The sequence below is a fragment of the Mesoplodon mirus genome (assembly GCF_964341445.2).
Source record: "Mesoplodon mirus genome assembly, chromosome: 3".
Classification (NCBI taxonomy): domain Eukaryota; kingdom Metazoa; phylum Chordata; class Mammalia; order Artiodactyla; family Ziphiidae; genus Mesoplodon; species Mesoplodon mirus.
This window is the reverse complement of record NC_138978.1, coordinates 85,672,701-85,691,118: the sequence shown is the minus strand read 5'-3', so window position 1 is coordinate 85,691,118 and position 18,418 is coordinate 85,672,701. Positions and strand designations below refer to the sequence as shown.

The 18,418-nt window shown below is 43.6% G+C and overlaps 1 protein-coding gene across 6 annotated transcripts in view; it reads right to left on the bottom strand.

Moving 5' to 3' along the window:
* Window positions 1-18,418, bottom strand: part of LRRC8D (leucine rich repeat containing 8 VRAC subunit D) — a 112,070-nt gene that overhangs the window by 20,915 nt on the left and 72,737 nt on the right. The window contains exon 1 of one of the 6 annotated variants that reach the window (XM_082615690.1): window positions 12,534-12,709. The exons of the other annotated variants lie outside the window; for them this stretch is intronic. The gene's annotated coding sequence lies outside the window, so the exon portion shown is untranslated. Of the gene's footprint in view, window positions 1-12,533; window positions 12,710-18,418 lie in introns of those variants that run through there. 6 annotated transcript variants of the gene reach the window in all.

Below are 18,418 nucleotides of genomic sequence, written 5' to 3'. Positions count from 1 at the left end.
GTAACCTATACCTAATGGCGACTTTCCATGAACTATGGCATGTGAGGAGGTAGTGTGTTTCTTAAATGACTCAGGTCTTTATTCACTAATAATATAACAACAAGCAGAAGAAAAACCAGACCTGAATTGCACAAGCATGATAGTAATACCACTGATATAAATTACAGGCCTCCTCTAAATGACTGTCATCAATCTCACACAGAGGTTCCTGCCCAGTAAAATCTGCGTTAATTGGTTTTCTTTCTGTTGTTGAAAAACAGAGAGTGAGCCAGCTCAGGCAGCATCATGGGAATTTCAGACACACACACACACACAGACAAGACATACACACACACACACAGACAAGACACACACACAAACACACACACACAACACACACACACACACACACTCTTTAAAGCCCAAGTGAGTACATCTAGTTTTTAAGGAAATACTAACAAGGAACAGGTTGAGGGTATTTTCCACTGGTTTAAAAATAAAGCATTCTACCCGTTAAAAACAATAAATCTCAGAATTATAGAAACAGGAAGCAGCAGCTGGATTTATCATCCTTCATTTCCTGAGAGTGGTAGTAAGGAACTCCCCCTTGAGAGTAAAGCGATGGCGGGGTTAGCCTCCTTCTGCTGGACCCACACGGTCCCCACGTTGCGGCGGCTTGCTCCAGGGCTGGCTGGCCACTTCAAAATTGCCCTGCTCACTGTATCTTATAAAGCTTTCTGTGCCCAGGCCCTACATTTTGAGAAGACAAAAAATGTGACTGGAACGTAAACACACATAGATAACTATCCTGATCCTAGAAGAAACTAGCTCTCATCTCTCCTAGGCTCACTCCCAGAGACTTTGGGGGGACACCACCACACTCTGAGCGGCTCTGAGCCTTGGGCCAGGGGCTATGTTGGAAAGAGCAACATAGTGGCTGGGTTCGGGCTTCCTCCAGCCACTTGTGATTGTAGCTGAAGGACTTAGTCTCTCTCAGCCTCATTCTCTCACGTGTGAAATGGCAATGAGACTCCACCTACTTCACAGGGGTGGGATGAACAGTAAGGGAGACTACGAGTGTGAAAATACTTTGTAAATCACACATACACAATAACAGACTAGAGGAACAGCAATATACATCCTTGCAGGAGGGGTTCTACCAGTTCGAAAGCTTTCACAAATGTTATGGTTTCGTTTCATCCTCAAAATCATACATGGAGATAAAGGCGGCAGTGGAGGCATCCTCATCAACACTATCAATATTGTTTTAAAAATGAGCTAGTCTTGGGCTTCCCTGGTGGCGCAGTGGTTGGGAGTCCTCTTGCCGATGCAGGGGACACGGGTTCGTACCCCGGTCCGGGAAAATCCCACATGCCGCTGAGCGGCTGGGCCCGTGGGCCATGGCCGCTGAGCCTGTGCGTCCGGAGCCTGTGCTCCGCAACGGGAGAGGCCACAACAGTGAGAGGCCCGCGTACTGCAAAAAAAAAAAAAAAAAAAAAAAAAAAAAGCTAGTCTAGAGAAACACAATAGGAAAACTGTGTCCTAGCTCCATAAGCGAGCATCCAAATCATCTGAAAACATTTCTGGCAGCACATGAGTGGTAAGTACTAGACGAGGAGTCACGAAAGCCGTTCACATTTCAGGTCGGCTACTCTGGGCAAGTCCCTTAACCTCTCCAGGCAACATGATTCATCCATTTGTCACCAGACTAGTGGGAGACAAAAACAAATTAGACCTTGTTCCAGCAACTGAAGAACCCACTTGGAGGCAAGGGTGGGGGATGGAAAGAAGTGACATATAAACAGATTAACTACAAAACAGTACTTACTTAAAATATAGAGTATGAACAAAGTGCCTCGGGATCAAAAAGCAGGAAATGACTAACTTTGTCTGGGGGACTCATGGAAGAATTCCTCTCATTTGTAAATTGGGAAAAGAAGGAAATCAGACGACATATTTATCAATGTCCCTTTTGTGGCTAAAACTCTGAGAAAACTAGGCTTAGAGAGATTGTAAGCAGCATTAATATACAGCACAACTCCTCTTACACATCCGCTCAGAGCCCACACATCAGTGAAAATAATTTAGGTGGCTTAAGTGCTCAATAACTGTATTCTAGAAAATGCTGAAAAATAAAATTTTTCAGAATATTACCCAAACACAAATCATACTTATACGTCTGTGGAAGCTTGTGGGAGCTGTGTCTATGGTTAGCCCTATGTGTAGTAATTACGAAACTAGATCCTAGAGCCAGACTGCCTGGGTTAAACTCTTGACTTTACTAGTTATTAGCTGTGCTACTAGGTAAGTTACTTGATTTCAGTTTGCTTCAGTTTTCTCATCGATGAAATGGAAGTGGTGGTAGGAGTAGTGTGCTGGGAGGAGGAGGAAAGGGAGAATAAAAATAATGATGATGGTGATGGTGATGGTAATGGTGATGGTGATGGTAATGATGGTGGTGATGATGGTGATGATGATGGTGATGGTGACAGTGATGATGGTGGTGATGGTGATGATGGTGGTGGTGATGATGGTGGTGATGGTGATGATGACAGTGGTGATGAAGATGGTTGATGATGGTGATGACACTGATGATGGCAATGATAACAGTGATGATGTCACCAGCCTCCTCACTGTTGTGAAGATTATATGAGTTAATATACACAAGTACTTAGAACAGTACTTGGCACAAAATAAGGGCTACTTGAGTTAGCTGCTGTTGTGATTTGCCGAAGTGTATTAATTAGCATTTTTGAATTGCTCCTCTAAAAATACTCTCTTAAGCCTGAAAGTTTCCAATTTGATTTCAATCCACAATTTTCATTTTTTTAGAACTGTACGGAAAATTCAATGAATCAATGATGAAATGTAGGTTGTCTGTTTCAGAAACACACTTAGGCAGAATTCTGGAGAATGCAACATACTAAGTATGATTTTGAACGATATTTTGGAAATTACAGAAAAGCAGAAATAAAGGAGGAGGGAAGCCCACATTTCTACAAAATTTTTTTCTATTGTTTTAGTTTTATATTTAAAATATAATTTATAGTACTTTAAAATTCTCAGCAATCAAGGTAATATTAAAGATGCAAACTTAGCCACCCACTGAAAAATATAAGCATTTAAATAACAAAGTTATTTTTTTCTCATTGAATTCCCACAGAATTTTAGGAAATTATTTGGGTTGTTAACAGTATTTTAGAATTATTATATAGTAACTGTCAGGTGAAATGGATTTTATCCAGGGAAAATTAAACTTCTGTAAATCAAACTGGATGTTTTCATTGGCAGCATGAGGAACACTCACCAAACCAAAAGATTCTGCCTTTAATATTTAATATATTAAACATCATTCATCCATTGGCTCTCAACCAACATCAATACTTACTGACTCTTGAGGCTTGTGGTTTTTATCTTAGTCAATAATGCTTGGGTTCAGGCCTTAAAATTAATCATTAAAACTGGCTGCTGCAAAAAATGTTCACCAGAACCCCAAAAGAATAAAGAGAGGCAGTATATTTATCATGTCCTTACGATGTTCTGAAAAGCATAGGATAGTTTTTCTCTATACAAAACAGGTTTGCTCTGTTATAACATATTCACAGGACATGAAGCAAAGTAATCCAAGCTATACTTTACTGAGATTTAAGTATGTGTCAGGCACACTGGGGAGGGGTTTTACAAAAACTATTTCATTTAATTAATACAACTCCTTGAGGCAAATTATTTCCCTAATTTTACAGGCTAAAAAAAACAAAGCCGAGGGTCTTCCCTGATGGCGCAGTGGTTGAGAGTCCGCCTGCCGATGCAGGGGACATGGGTTCGTGCCCCGGTCCGGGAAGATCCCACATGCCGCGGAGCGGCTGGGCCCGTGGGCCATGGCCGCTGAGCCTGCGCGTCCGGAGCCTGGGCGTCCGGAGCCTGTGCTCCACAACGGGAGAGGCCACAACAGTGAGAGGCCCGTGTACCGCCAAAAAAAAAAAAAAAAAAAAAAGCTGAGAAATGTTAGGTAACATCATCCTCATAAAGTTTATAAAGTCACAGAGTTAAAAACTGACAGACCAGGAGGCAAAACTAAACACAAACACAGTTTCGCAGGTTGTCCAGGTAATCATTTTAGAAAAATATAAGGAAGGAAGGCATTCAAATGATTCTTGATGAGGGTATTAGATTAGTCTATTTAATTCTACTAATCAGGAATGCAAATGATATGAAAAATAAACTTATAAGTGCTTTCTGGACATACGGTCAAAAATTTAGAAATAAAGTTTACAGAAACAGAAATTTTAGGCACCCCAAAGGCCAAAAGGCCACTCTCTCTCATCTAACGAATCCTTATAATCCTAGAATTAATTAAAAACAAAAAGTATAGTGATACTTTAATAATTTTATAGAAGTGTTTTTTTTTTTTTAAGATAGGCTTCAACGTTCAAGAAATTTGTGCCATTTATTAAGTTTCTGGATATCTGGTGCAATGATTTATAGCTCCAAGATTACCTGGGGGCCACGAACTATTCCAATTAGCAAGTTTCCAGACTGCCCTGCCTTTTACTGTTTTTGTAATAAAGTATTAAAATAATGTAGCTAGTCCATGTACCAGGAGAGCTGTTACTTTAGTCTCATACAAACAGTTAATCAATCCTTTTAAGACAGCTTTACGATAAATGTGACTAAAAACAACAGGTTGTTCCAGGAGAAATTATACTCCAAGTCGATCCCATTTTCCCCAAACAATTATTTCTTTGGGTACCCCAAATTCTATTTCTAGAAGAAATAGTAAAGTTCCAGTGGAACTCTTGTCTGACATTGACTAGCTATTGTACCCTAGCAATGGCAATTAAAATCTCTAGGTCTCCAGTTCCTTATCGGTAAAATGAAAGACTGCGTTAGATTGTCTCTTCCTCCCTGATGTAAAATTCTAAGATTCAGTTCACACTTAAAATCCAAACTCAATTACATCCTTCAATGAAAGCCATGTGCCTCCCACCCAATACGCCAAGGCTGAGTAAGCTACTCTGAGTAGCTGAGTCCCCATGCTACCCTATTTGCTGTTGTTTGGGTAATCATTAGGATATCACTATTTGTTTACCCAGCAGACTGCAAGTTATTCCAGAGGAGAGACTGTGTCTTACTGATCTTTCTATATGTGTCATTTAACAGTTAGATCCTAATTGCCTGATATACAAAAGATATGTAGCAAATGTTTTTAGAATAAATTCTTTGAACCACCCTATCAAGTTGTCATTGGGTACTTTGTTTACACCTAGACCACATCCTGAAGATACACCAAAGTTCCCTCCGGTAAAGCATCTGCAGTTTAGAAATAGGGCAATCGCATGTGATGATGAATAATAATACAAGTTTAGTGTATTTTAACTCATAACTTTGAGCTCTACAGGAAAAAACATTCTCTTGGAGTTTAAGATGTCTAAGATCTTTGATGCTTTAACACTTTGTGACCGCTTTGCAGGGCTTTGCCATTTTTCCTCTTCCATGTTAGGGGTATGAATCTGTATCATGCTTATTTTTAATGATTCAGCTCTTTGGGGGAAAAAGGGATCTCAAAAGGGGAAAGACTGATTCAGAGGTGGAAAAGACTAAAATACTTGAAGATAAGCAAAAGAAAAAAGTTTAGGAAAGGTTAATACAATTTTTTCATGGGGTGGTGTAAGTTAAGAGTGAGGCTACATCAGGCCAGGGCAGGGCAAAGAAAAGAAGTAAAGATAATGTATTTTTTGGCCTGAGAGTGTTTAGCCTTCAAGTTCCCAGACAAAATTTCACGTAGTACTTGTCGGTTCTTTGGTATTTATTTTTCTTATTCATGCACATCCTGGACGATTAGGACAAATGGGAGTGAAGGCTGCTGGCACTTGTGCATAAAGGCTCAGTGGAACACAGGAAGTCCAGCACCTGAATGGTGGCCAAGAAGCCCCCTGGGACCCTTTGTGTTCTGAATGTGACCAATCACAGTAGCCTCTCTGCATGAGTAAATGCTGACAGGTTTATATGGAGGAGCTGGAGTTACCTACTCTTTTGTGTTTCTTCTAAAGTAACACCTGAATCAAGATGAGCTAGAGCACATATTATAAATTCAGATTCTTCCGCTCCACCCGCACCTACCCTTTCTACAGGAGCCCCCACTGATCTGTAAAAGAGTCCTTGGCAGGCTGGAATGCAATGAGCAGTAAAGCAAACCAGTGAAGCTGCGGAGCCCTTGCCAGCCAGGCTGAGCCGAGATGACTCAGCAGGTTAGAGCCGTGACCTTTGCTTTCTGGAGTCATTATTCTGGTTCTTATCCAGTGGCTACTACAAATGCTCACACAGGGATTGGTCTTACTCCAGAGCCCATCTGAGAACATCATGGAGTGGCTACCACAGCTGGGCGCAATCCACGGGCAGGTTTTTCCGCAGAAAGCCAGCCCCAGGTTCTGGTTGACAGCGGGGTTTGGCTGAGGACACCAACAAAAAAATCCTGGTCTACCTTAAATTCTGTAAAACTCTGTTCTTTAAAAAGGGCACAGAAGTTGGGGAAAGCAGAAAAGAAAACCTGGGTGTGATTGTGGGGTTCTATTCAATTCAGTACTACAAATTCAATTTCAAAACTAGGAAATTAATCATGGTAATAATAATTAATAATAATAATAATAATAATGAATTCCCTTCAGTGATGATAGTGACTTCTTTTTTCTGTTCTTCAGCAGCTGCAATGCACTTGCTTCTGTTTGAGCCCAGTGTCACCATGCAATGTATACTCTGCATCCTGCTTCTATTTAGGGTAAAATTCACCTTTGGGCTAAGTTATATACACCACCAGCTGTTTGGAAGGCAGTACACTGTTTGACACTTTACGAAAAGGAACTGTTCCTCTCATCACTTTTTAGTCAAATAAAGATTAATTTTTTTAAAGCCTAAAGTGGCACTTGAAAGAAGTCTCAGACGTTGGAAGGGGGCCAGTTACAACGCCAGGGAAAAGTGTGGCAGCCACATAAAATGTGCTCCTAGGGCTTCCCTGGTGGCGCAGTGGTTGAGAGTCCACCTGCCGACGCAGGGGACGCGGGTTCATGCCCCGGTCCGGGAGGATCCCACATGCCGCGGAGCGGCTAGGCACGTGAGCCATGGCCACTGAGCCTGCGCGTCTGGAGCCTGTGCCCCGCAACGGGAGAGGCCACAGCAGTGAGAGGCCCGCATACCGCAAAAAAAGAAAAAAAAAAAAAAGTGCTCCGACTCCACATTTAAAGCTTTAGCAAGAGCAGTGAAGAAAGGCAAAGCAGATTGATCTCGGGTTCAGTCACAGCTGGACAGATGCCATACCTCCCTTTCTTACTGAGTGTCCCTGGAGAGAAGGGCCAGGACCAATCAACTTTTGAAGACCCCACTGCAGGTGTTATGAGAAGACTTTTATTTACTTTTCTCCACCTATCACCTGCAGAGAATTTCCCTCGATAACAGACCTGGCCTCTCTCTCTCCACCTCCTCCTTCCTCTCTTTGGGATCTGCCTGCCTGCAAAAATGGTGAATGCTGGACTTTTCTCCTACTGGGGAGTAGGAGGTTTTCCCTGCTGGTTGCCAACTTCTGTTGTCCTGCTGTACCAGGGAAAGAGTGGGTAAATCTATCTAATTCAAGGATGAAATTTCAGAAGGCCTGCTTGGCTGCAGACCCAAAGCCACATTATCCCAAAAGCATTTTCAGTAATAAAGATGGTATTTTGCTGTCCATCCGCCTGACTCCTTTATCTCTCTCCACTGCTTTTTGATTCAAGCTTGGAGGAGGGGTTATCTATGGGCCTCCTGAAATCTCAAGAGTGGGTGGATCTCCTTGTCTTGTATATCTTACAGTTTTTAGCAACTATTTATTGAAGCTATACGTGCAAAAAATGTGGTAAGAAGGAAACTAAATAATCTGTTTGGTCTTATTTGTTTGTGGGTCTTATTTGTTTGGGGTACGTGACCACACCCCATCCTACCAAATGCTGGGGAGGGCAGTCTAAAACATGCTATCCAATTTCTGTGTGAATTCTTAGAGGGAAACAATTCATCTAAAATATATTCAAAAGGGAAACAATCACACCCAAAATATTACTGATGACTTAGCACATGGAAATAGGTTTCTGACCTATGAGAAGCATTAACCACCTGGAAAGTTCTTTCCAAATGTTTTGCAAGCCAAATGACACAGGTGAAAACTTAACCCTTAGGATGATTTCTTTGCATATGCTGAAACAAACCTGAAGGGCACCGTGAAACGTCTTCACAAGTTCTTCCCCATTTTTACAGCCAGATATTTTACACTATCAATCTTTATAAAAGGGTTATTTAAAACCTCCAAAATGAAGTGTTTCCATGTAAAAATTCATGTAGCTAGCATTTGCCTGCATCTGAAAAAGCCAGCCATGGGTAGGAAACATTAACAGCAAGGATACCGAACAGCTAACAAAGTGACTTTAACATGTGTCATCATTTTAATTCATCCTGAGGCTACCCTGTGAATAAGTGCTATTATCAGCCTCAAATAGGGGAGAAAACTGTGTTCAAGAGGTTCAACTCCTTGCCCAATATTACTCGGCCAATTAACAGTGGTGGCACTAGGACTCAAACCTAGGTCTTGTGATGAAAGAATATAAGTGCTTTACATGCAGTCTTTTTTTTTTTTTTTTTTGCGGTACGCGGGCCTCTCACTGTCTTGGCCTCTGCTGTTGCGGAGCACAGGCTCCGGACGCGCAGGCTCAGCGGCCATGGCTCACGGGCCCAGCCGCTCCGTGGCATGTGGGATCTTCCCGGACCGGGGCACGAACCCGTGTCCCCTGCATCGGCAGGCGGACTCTCAACCACTGCGCCACCAGGGAAGCCCTCCATGCAGTCTTGATTAGAACTGGGATGGGGGCGCTGCAGGAGTGGTAAACAGATCCAGGCAGAGCACGCCAGCAAAAACAAAAAAGTAACCTGGAGCAGACAGAAGAGCAAGCTACCTTACCAAGTTCAGATTCCCCTTTTGTATCCCTGCAGAGTCCTTTTAAGGAGGAAAAGTGAGTGAATTCATTTCTTTTTATTTCCTTCCTTCCTTCCTTCCCCTGGGCCGGACCCACAAAGACACAGCCCAGGAACCAGCCCCCGGGGCAGCTGACATCTCTAAAAACAGTTTCACATCCGGTAAACTATACTGCTCCATTAACTCCAAAGAGAAGCTGACGGTCCAACTTTCCTGAATTTCCAAGTGGTCAGATGGTCCTTTACAGCCACAATGCACAGCTGAGGCTGGGGACTTCTGAAGGAGCCCAGCTAAGGGTGAAAGGCCTTTGGCTTTGATGGAAGTAAGGGGGTGCAAGGTAGAGAGATCTTTCCAGAGTGCTCAGAAAGATATCTCTACTATTAAGTTTTCATCCTGCCTCCTCACTTTAATTCTTTAGACTCTGCCTTCCCTGGTTTGTCCCTGGAGCAACAGCAAGTCTTGAGTCCTGAGTAGGGGGAAGTTGGGTGGTCTCAGGCTAAACTGGGAATTCCATAATGATCATTATTCTTAGGGGTGAAAACAATGAATAATTGGATGCCCCAAACCACTAGAACCATTAAATAAAGTGACAAGTGGGTGTTAGATACCAGAATTATCAGGAGACTCTTAAAAGTACACGTACTGATGTTTTGGAAGAAATCAAGTCAAAGCTAAATATAAAGTTTCTGGGCTCAACTCAAGGCATCAAATTAGTCTTAAGAACTCCATCCAAGGGAAGTAAAATAAGCGACACCTTTTCATGAAGCACGGGTATAACCACACTTAGGAACATCAGCAAACACTCCCCAAAATCAATGTGATAAAGAAGCAGAGGAAATAATGTTTAACTTTCTGGAGGAAACCCTCCTTCTGAAAACAAACCAATGAACAATGCCAGAATCCTGAAAAGACACATCTCAATGTACGTAACTGTGCTTGCTTGTTCAGTGAGAGAGGTTAAGACACCTGACACCACCCTTTTTGGCTAACGATGCCATTTCTCTCACTGGTGAGAACAGTGTCACCCAAGTGGAAATTACACTTGGCAATGTGATACTGTGTACCTCACTGAAAAGGCATCCATATCAAACAACTTTTATTTTGATCAAATACTGAGTGAAAAAAAAAGCGATGAGCAGAATCAAAAAGATGGCATTATGGATAAAAGACATCATCTAATATATTTAAGAAGCAGCACTTTCTGGCATTTCTTCTTGTTTAACAATTCAAACAACTTGCATCTTGATGGAAAGAAACTCAGAATGAGTTCTCCCTATTTTGTCCACGCTGTCCCAAGCCCACCACACCGCCCAGCTCCTCTTCCTCTGAACACATAGTACAATGTAATGGTTTAGAGCAGGGGCTCGGGAATCACATTGCTAGAGTAAGAATCCTGGCTCTGCCATCAGCTATATGGCCCTTCACGTGCGTTACTTAACATCCCTTCCTTTCCACATCAGTAAGACAGAAAAAAATAGCACTCATCTCAGAGGCTGTGATGAGGATTTAATGAATCCACACATGTGCTGCACTGAGCACAGTGCCTGGCACACAATCACTCAATACATTTAACTTGATAATGACAGTAACGATGACATGGGCTTAACCAGACTGTGGTGGAAATAAGGGACTGGGGACCACTCAGGGTCTGTGCAAAAGCCAAATGTTCCCCTAAGCAACCACACAGAGTCTACCAGGAAAAAGACCTATCATTCTGTGGGCCCAGGGGACTCAGCTTGGCTATTCTTCTCAGCGGCTACAGCAGTTTATCTGAAGGGACAGGTCCAAAGGACCAAAGCCAGGGCAGAAGAGATATGGAGGGACAGAGACAGAGAGCCTGAGTCTGGGAGAAACTAGTTTGGGGCAGTTCTGAGAATGGGTAGCAGCCAACAGTCCACCATCATGGGATTCAGAATTTAGAAATAAAGTTAACAGGCCATTCAGATGGGCATATTCTGTTATTATGAAAACTCTCCACCACTTTTCCTTCAAGGACCCTCTGGCAGGGAGTATCTTCCAAAAACCGCTCTGCCTCTGAATGTCCGCAGCACTCCTTCAAATATTTACGTGCACTTGTGGCATTTAATTATTCTGGAGAATAACTTACACCTCAATTTGATGGGGAACTTTGGAGGAGGGCATGAGTGTGTCTTATAGTTAGATGTCTCTTCTCCTGGCCTATCTCTGTCCCAGAGCCTAACACCCACCATGGAAATGTTTAACCAGAAAGTACATAACAAAATGGAAGACTTTGAGTAAGCCAGGGCTATAGAAATACATGCCACTGTACTAAAATAAGCACACATGGCTAGTACAGAGAAGAGGGCACAGAGCAAAGGAACGCACTTGCCCCTACCTTTACGAGGCTTTAGTGAAAAGGCTGAGTCCAAGAAGTTTAGAGGTAGAAGATGAAGCCTTCAGCAATCCTAAGTACTGAACAGATTTTAGTGTTCCTCCAAACAGAAATTAAATTAAAATAACAAACCCTAAAATAAGACTAAGGAAGTCCAGCAAAAGTCTGTGGGTTTTTTTTTCCATGATTGTTTTGATATTTTTTAAAGTAGCGAATATCAAATTCTCTTGAAACCATTTTCTCATGGTGACTTTGTGTTGCAGGTGCCCTAAACACACACTTAGTCTATCTGGAAATCTAGTCCTACTTGGGCACCAAAGGATTCCCTCTAGGTACGGAGAGGCTGGCATGAAAGAATAGAGCCAGGCAGGGGCAGGTAGGTGGAGAGGGAAGACTGAAGGAGGCAAAGGCGAGGGGCAAAGATGGGGAGAGCTGGAGACCAGGCAGTGACAGAGTAAGGTTAGGGCCTTTGATTCCTGCCAGCTTAAACCTAGAGAGAACTTCAGAGATGATCTAAACCCAGCCTTCTCCTTTTACAGGGGTGAAACTATAACCCATGGATGGTGACTCACTCAAGGCCACAACTGCTGGTTTGAGGCCAGGACTGAAATCTGGGTCTCGTGGTACCTGCTGAGAGCTCTTTCTACTCAGCACACCTCTGCTTTACACTCCCAGGGCATGGGGGATCAGGGCTCAGACAAACAGCTCAGAACTCAGGCAGCCATGAAAAAGCCCTTGCAGGCTCTCCTACCTCAGCACCATGTGTTGACAGAGTCAACAGAAGAGGCAGGAGAGATTAGGCCCCTGGTTACCACGTTGCTTTTGATGAAGCCATTTGGCCTTCTAATAGGATTCACTGGACTAGAAATGTATGGGGACAGTCTGTTTCTCAGCCAGAAGGAAGTCTGGCTGGATCAGGCTCAGGCTTGACAATTCATGGCATGAAAGCCTACAGCACAAGAAGTATGCACCCCTTACATTCCCTGCCCCCGTGCTGCCTCCATGGGCTGTGGTACATGAAAGAAAATCACCACTGGGCAGCTGGCTTTCTTGATTTCTGCGATTTCTTGACTCTGAAGAGAGCACAATTGTGGAGAATATACAGGGTGAGGATAAGACAGATAACTAACTGTGACAACTACTTTGAGAACAGTCTTGAAGGGATGCCGCTGCAGTTTTGCTGACAGTGAAATCAGGGCAGACACAGGAAATTACCGTGAGGCTCAAGAGAAGCTCCTGCGCAGTGCTCTGTGTGGTTCGCGGATGCCTGGTCTGCGGACCATCTCTGGTCCCCAATTCAGACCGCGTGAACTATAAAGGCTTTCTTTATAAGAGAAAGTCCTCTGCGGGAGACTTTTCTGACTCTGGTGAGTCACCATCCATGGGTTATAGTTTCACCCCTGTAAAAGGAGAAGGCTGGGTTTAGATCATCTCTGAAGTTCTCTCTAGGTTTAAGCTGGCAGGAATCAAAACCTAACCTTACTCTGTCACTGCCTGGTCTCCAGCTCTCCCCATCTTTGCCCCTCGCCTTTGCCTCCTTCAGTCTTCCCTCTCCACCTACCTGCTCCTGCCTGGCTCCATTCTTTCATGCTTCAACATATACTACACCTGACCTGGACAAAGTGTTCTTTTTTTTTTTTTTTTTTTTTGCGGTACGCGGGCCTCTCACTCTTGTGGCCTCTCCCGTTGCGGAGCACAGGCTCCGAACGCGCAGGCTCAGCGGCCACGGCTCATGGGCCCAGCCGCTCCACGGCATGTGGGATCCTCCCGGACCGGGGCACGAACCTGTGTCCCCTGCATCGGCAGGCAGACTCTCAACCACTGTGCCACCAGGGAAGCCCAAAAGTGTTCTTTTTAATCGTGGGGTTTGGTGATGTATATAAATCACTCAACCTCATTCCCGTTCCATATCCCTAATGCCTACACAAAATCAGGCAAATGAAGAGGAAAACAGATGATGACCATTTTAACCTGTATCTCTTGCCTTTCTTCCTTTGAATCCTCTCCAATGCACCCTACTCAATAACGAGTCACTTCTCCCAAGGGAAAGGAAGCAAGCACTGAATAAAACACCTATCAACATTAGCATCACAACATCCCTTTTCTGTGCTCTCACCTACAAGCCTTTGCTCACGAGGTTCCCTCTTTCTCCAATTCACCTTGTTAACCTCCACTCTGTCCTCCGTTAGCACCTGTGGGAGGCCTTTCCTGAAATCCCTGTATCAATAACCCAGTCCTTCTAATCCTTCCTTGATGCTCCTAGAGTATCCTGTGCATTTCTGCCCCTCCACACCCTTTTAACCGTCACCTGGTTTTAAGCCTATCTCCTTCACTAAGCTATAAGGTTCTCCGGGGCAGGAATCAAAACTTACTCAGGGGCTTCCCTGGTGGCGCAGTGGTTGAGAGTCTGCCTGCCGATGCAGGGGACACGGGTTCGTGCCCCAGTCGGGGAAGATCCCACATGCCACGGAGCGGCTGGGCCCGTGAGCCATGGCCGCTGAGCCTGCGTGTCCGGAGCCCGTGCTCCGCAACGGGAGAGGACTCAACAGTGAGAGGCCCGTGTACCGCAAAAAACAAAACAAGACAAAAAGAAAACAAAAAAAACCCCAAGTTACTCAGGTCGGTTTCCCCAGGGACTAGTACAGCACCTGGCACACAGCAGGAGCACGACAAATAATAAGTTGTAAGGCATGATCACACACATTTTTAAAAATTAATTAATTAATTTATTTTTGCTGTGTTGGGTCTTAGTTTCTGTGCGAGGGCTTTCTCTAGTTGTGGCAAGCGGGGACCACTCTTCATCGCGGTGTGCGGGCCTCTCACTATCGCGGCCTCTCTTGTTGCAGAGCACAGGCTCCAGACGCGCAGGCTCAGTAGTTGTGGCTCACGGGCCTAGTTGCTCCGTGGCATGTGGGATCCTCCCAGACCAGGGCTCGAACCTGTGTCCCCTGCATTAGCAGGCAGACTCTCAACCACTGCGCCACCAGGGAAGCCCCGATCACACACATTTTTAAAGTGGATTCTTAAAGGGACATTTAGGCAGGAACTATCAACTCTCATTTTACAGACAATGAGGCCCAGAGAGGTTTTAAGCCTCCCCAAGGCCACCCGTTTTTGATACCGTCTGGCTTCCAGGCTAGATTTTCACTTGACCACATTATAATCAGTTAACAAGCTCCATATTGGCGATAAAACAGAAAGCACTGATGTTCTGATGTGGGCATATATGTAGTGACCTGCACAATAGGTCACAAAAAGTTTCAAATATGGGTAAAATCACTGTTCTGAAAGCAGGACCCCCAATCAGATTTGGAGATGGAGTTTACGCTAATTCTTTTCTCAAGGACCTTTCCATCCTAAAGCTCTGCAGAAATGTCTGGTGGACGCGACATTAGATACAAACAAAGCTTCTGCTGGTTAAAAGGTCACGAAACAAACTGTCTCTGGTTAAACTGCCAACACTGCCTTGGATGTCTCGAAAGAGCTAGACGTGGGACAGCGGCAGCTGTGGCCAAACTAGAAGCGACTGAGATGTGGCTGATTCACCATTAGGGCGCAGAGAAGCAACAACAGGCAGGATGGGCTTGGTTTGGGTCTTTGACCCTTCATGACCCTCTCAGCTCTTGAGCCTCTCTGCTGAGGAAAGCAGCTTTCAGCACTGCTGCCTCTAGGTATCTGACGCTGGGCCCCTACCCCAGAGGTGCTTAGCTGGCCCTAGGGTGTGGCCCTCATATCTGCATCTGGAGTGTTTAAACCTCCCTTGCAATTCTAGCATGCAGCCAAAGTTACGGTGACAAGCACAACTGGAGCATCTTCTGGGCCCTTCCATTGCCATGTATCCATCAAAGTTTAAAACACTTAAGTGAACAGCTGCTCAGTACTCTGGGGGTAGTGAAACCACTTTTAAGTTACTTAAAATGAACTTTTCTAGAGATGGAAGCAGGACTTTCCTCTTACTATATCCTTGACTGAGAGATTTTCTAGCCTCTTCTACTCAGGCAGTTCCAATGACAGGAGGAAACTTGCTACCTTTAAAGGCAGTTCGGAATTGTATACTTAGAATATGTGAACGTTATAGTTTATATAACTATAAACTATATCTCAGTAAAGCTGTTTGTATCTCAGTAAAGCTGTTTTGCGTGTGTGTGTGTGTGTGTGTTTAGGGCACTTTATTTTGGGAAGGAATAGTGCTTGTTACAAGAAAGTGCTTTTGGATTAACCTGGGAAATTAACCTCGCTTTATGGTACAACATATATCTACTGGTTCTAGCTTTGCCACTGGGGCCACTCAGATTTAGTCTGACTCCTCTTCCACTTGACTTTGGATTCAGAGACAACAGTGTTTGAATTCATTTACTAGCTAAGTGACCCACAGCAAATGATCTCTCTCTAAGCTTCAACTTCCTGAACTACAGGAAGTGGGAATATTTCCTTTGTGGGACTGGTGAGGATCAGAAAGCATCTAATGTCTGGATCACCGTAAGATGCTCAATGAAGAATTCTTTCCTTCCCTTCCCCATAAAAGTAGGTGCAGGTCTTCCCCCAAAGTTCTCCTTTTTTTAAGCTGAACATCCATGAAGTTTAGCAATCCACAGATACTTAGTGATTCCTCCTCAGGGTGTGGTTTTTCCATTCTTCACCCTCCCAGCTCTCCTCCACTGAACTCTTTAAGATTTGACAGCGTTTGCAGTGGCCTCGCTTCCATAGCACCAGTGGATTCTGGTACAGTGTATGTGGTATACCATCAACTGCTTACTGGCTCATGTTAAATGCTTTACAAGTTTTAGGAGCCCAAGATTTTCTCTCCCAATTAACAACTGCCTGTGGGCACTAAACCATATACAGAGGTTCAGTCACATTTCAGAGGCAATGAGTCATCTTTATTAGCTCCTCAAGGGTAAGTATGAGAATTAGGTGGGAATTCCTTCTGTTGTCCACTGTGCCCGTCGGAGAGGTGGCCTCCTTTTATTACGCCAGAACAGTGCTGTTCCTTTGCTGTAAGCCTCCAGGACCAGGCTCACACCATGCTGCTCCCTACTCTGTCTCTGATCTCTGTCACATTTGCCCCCCCCTTGTTTTAAATCTGATTCTGGCTTGGCAGCATAAAACTGCAGAAATCAAAGAGATCTGGCTAAGGCAGACAGGTTCCAATCATAGCGTTCTCTCTCAGACAAGCTATGTGACCTTGGGCATGCCATTTAATTCTCTGAATATCAGCACCTCCTCTGTGAAAACAGGAACACAGTGCCTTTCTGCAGGGGTTATGAAAATTACATGATATGTTACAATAAAATGCACAGCCCACTGCCTAGTATATAATAGATACCCAAAAAGTTGAAGAGTAATTATTATCATCACTACCGTGGTATGGCAATTTCCCGTTCTTAGACTGGACTCTGCCCTGAGTGCTAATCTATTTCGTGAGGGTCCTGACCTCTCTGCTTAGTTCCTGCCCTCCCTTGGCCTCCAGGAGAGGTAAAACCTGATCCTCATACAGGAGCTTCCCCCACCCCTGCCCTTCCTCACAGCCTCTCTCTCTCCAAGCCCCAGGGTGTGGACTTCCTATCAGCACCTGCATAAAGCAAGCGGGGAATCAGGAGACCTGGATTTTAGGTCCTGCTTGGCCACTAGCCATGTGACCACATAGACCTTTTAGATCTCTGTTTCCCCTTCCAATGATGGCATTAGACAACATGATCTAAGATTACATAGTTCAAACCTGTTCACATCAAAGTAAAAGATGGAAACTAAAGATAAGTGAAAGAGAGAATGACGAGATACATCTTTACATAAAAATTTCAAATCAACATATATGTTACATAGAAGATAATGTACTATATAAAAAATTTCTTTATAATACACATATTTATATACAGTTTTCTGAGCTTGCTCAGGGCTAACTCAAGTTGCCTTTGAAATTTAAGCAGATATTTGGGGTAAAATTACCTAGCTGTGAATTTTTCTAAGCTGTTTGCTTATAACGATAACTTGAAGAAAACATACACGTCTGCCGAGTGGGTGAAGACAAAGAATTGTCTTGTCAAATAAGAACTCTTGAACTCTTGTCAAATAAGAAAAAATAAATGTACATGCCATCTAACGGATTTCATTGTTTATTCTATGAATATAGTAGGCTTATCTTTTTGGAGTAGTAATGTAAAAGCTCTACATGTGCTCACAGTGTATTTATTTTTAGGTATATGTAATAATTTGGTTTCTCAAACATTTTTACTCTATTACCACACACGCAGTTATTAATTATCCAGCATGCCTATCTGTTCTCAGACAAGCTGGTGTAGGAATCAGTTAACGCTGTTCACTGAAACACCAGCCTGCGTGCTCACTGAGGACGGGTGGGCAGCGGGGAGGACACATTCGGGTCCTGGGCTGACAGTGAAAGAACATGAGCCTGTAGCAGGGAATATAGCTGCTGCTTTTGTCAACTGCATGGTTCTTTCTGAGCTTGACAGAACCTTCCCTAACATGTAACCCAGAGCTTCCTCAGCTATAATGTAATACACGGAACACCTGGTATCCTGGGGAAAGGTAAGAGACAAATATTTAAGTGGTTACTTGTGATTGCCTTTATGAAAATACTTAAGTCACATCCAAATAATGATTAAGCACAAATTATTTTTCTATAATTTAGCTTACTTAATATTGTACCGATGATGTACATGAACTTTTTCTTCCTGGTTTACCCTGTTGGCAATTCACTTTCAGCCCATTTATGCCACCATCCTTAATTATACAAACTTCCTCTGAACCCCAAAGAGTATGACTCTGTTCAATTTACTGAAAGCATTTAACTTACATCTCTCTAAATTTCTATCTAAAAGAATGTTCAAGATAAGGGAACATCTGAGTTTCCTATGTTCTGAAAGTTAACACTCAGAGATAAACAAGACCCAGACATTTTCTACTGCACACTCCACTCATCTTCTAAGCATTTCCCTTCATACTCTTGTGCCATCGGTGCCGAGAATGCTACACAGTTGGCTCACTCTGAGACAAACAGCAGAAAAGTGAGAGATATCATGGAGATACGGAGCTCTCTGCTTCCAGTATATACTGCTCCGATGAGAGTTATGGGGGAAGGT